We start from the raw sequence: 2,353 nt of genomic DNA, 5'->3' as shown, positions 1-2,353 counted from the left end.
TACTGCATTGAGTACTTTCACTCATTCAGCATTCAGATAGGGGCTTATGAGACTTCTCAGGTCTTTACGACTACATAAAGAATACAAAACATGCAAAAACATCAAAATGAAAAAAAAATTAGACAAAAGAGTCGGAGTCATTAATAAGTCAATGCAAAACCAATAGAGTCTGTATTTGGTCAAATAAAGCCAAAAAACTAACTAAAGATGAAGAAAATATAAAAAATACCAATAACTTGTGAAAACACAAATTATTGAAGCCCCTAAAACCTTTCGCTGTTATCTGAATATTGTTTTTTATTTCAAATGTTAATTAACTTACTTCAGTTAAAATTATACTGAAAGAATAATCATGTTCACTTTAGCCTAATTTGAAAACCATTGGGATCTCTAGATAAGCGAATGAGCTAAAAGAGGAGAAAAAGGACACAGATATTGACTACTGAAAAACTTTTAAGAAAACACATTTTGTTCAACAAACAAAACATCAGTTATGACGTACTTTCTGGAGCCATTTAAATTTTCGAACTACAAGGAAGAGGATGGAGACTTTCAATGATCAGAATTAGATACAAATTGAAAAATATAACAACAAAACCTAAAAAGCTTAAAAATCCAATTGAAAACAATTAACATCATGAACTTTAAGGCCATTTGATGTAAACTTACTGCATTGAGTACTTTCACTCATGATTTTTGACATAACTGTCAACCAATTGAAGAGATAATCAAAAATAGGTCTTTGAGATTTAAAAAATCGTTATAAAAACTACTAAATGAATAACATAATGTCATACATCAATACAGCGCTCACGAGATCCCACACCAAGCAGATGGGACCTTATATTATTGAGATGAGACTACAAATTGACAAAAAGAAGCAATAATAAGGCGAAATTCAAAAATCAACAAATATTTTTTAAACCAAATATTTGCAAACGTCTTAAAAAAAGTTTTATTAAAAAAGTTCTTGATAAATTTACAAATAAGTCAATACAAAACCAATAGACTCTGTATTTGGTTAAATAAAGCCAAAAAACTAACTAAAGATGAAGAAAATTTAAAAAAAATACCAATAACTTGTGAAAACACAAATTATTGAAGTCCCTAAAACCTTGGATGGAGCCTCTCAATGATCAGAATTAGATACAAATTGAATAATATAACAACAAAACCTATAAAGCTTAAAAATCCAATTGAAAACAATTAACATCATGAACTTTAAGGCCATTTGATGTAAACTTACTGCATTGAGTACTTTCACTCATTCAGCATTCAGATAGGGGCTTATGAGACTTCTCAGGTCTTTACGACTACATAAAGAATACAAAACATGCAAAAACATCAAAATGAAAAAAAAATTAGACAAAAGAGTCGGAGTCATTAATAAGTCAATGCAAAACCAATAGAGTCTGTATTTGGTCAAATAAAGCCAAAAAACTAACTAAAGATGAAGAAAATATAAAAAATACCAATAACTTGTGAAAACACAAATTATTGAAGCCCCTAAAACCTTTCGCTGTTATCTGAATATTGTTTTTTATTTCAAATGTTAATTAACTTACTTCAGTTAAAATTATACTGAAAGAATAATCATGTTCACTTTAGCCTAATTTGAAAACCATTGGGATCTCTAGATAAGCGAATGAGCTAAAAGAGGAGAAAAAGGACACAGATATTGACTACTGAAAAACTTTTAAGAAAACACATTTTGTTCAACAAACAAAACATCAGTTATGACGTACTTTCTGGAGCCATTTAAATTTTCGAACTACAAGGAAGAGGATGGAGACTTTCAATGATCAGAATTAGATACAAATTGAAAAATATAACAACAAAACCTAAAAAGCTTAAAAATCCAATTGAAAACAATTAACATCATGAACTTTAAGGCCATTTGATGTAAACTTACTGCATTGAGTACTTTCACTCATTCAGCATTCAGATAGGGGCTCATGAGACTTCTCAGGTCTTTACGACTACATAAAGTATACAAAACATGCAAAAACATCAAAATGAAAAAAAAATAGACAAAAGATTCGGAGTCATGAAAAAGTGAACAATTCATTTCCAACCTTTTTCATTTTCAAGTTATTTTTTAACAACATTTGATTTGGTTTTTGCAAAATGACTTCGAAAAGGATCAAATATGAACAAATATATAAGAACCACGAAACAATTGAGAAAACCCTTAGTATCAAAGCAGTATTAAATTCAGTAGCTTTCAACGGTAATCGAGAAAGAATTAATAAATTTTGTTTCGATGAGAGTCAATCTTAAATCAGCAATTAGTCATCACAGTAAGTGGTATGGCTCTGAACACGACAACAAATACAGGCAAAAACGAGCAAAT

This window comes from Convolutriloba macropyga, chromosome 15 (assembly GCF_964194025.1).
Source record: "Convolutriloba macropyga chromosome 15, txConMacr16.3, whole genome shotgun sequence".
Classification (NCBI taxonomy): Eukaryota; Metazoa; Xenacoelomorpha; order Acoela; family Convolutidae; genus Convolutriloba; species Convolutriloba macropyga.
The sequence above is the reverse complement of the archived record's forward strand: the minus strand, read 5'-3'. Positions refer to the sequence as shown.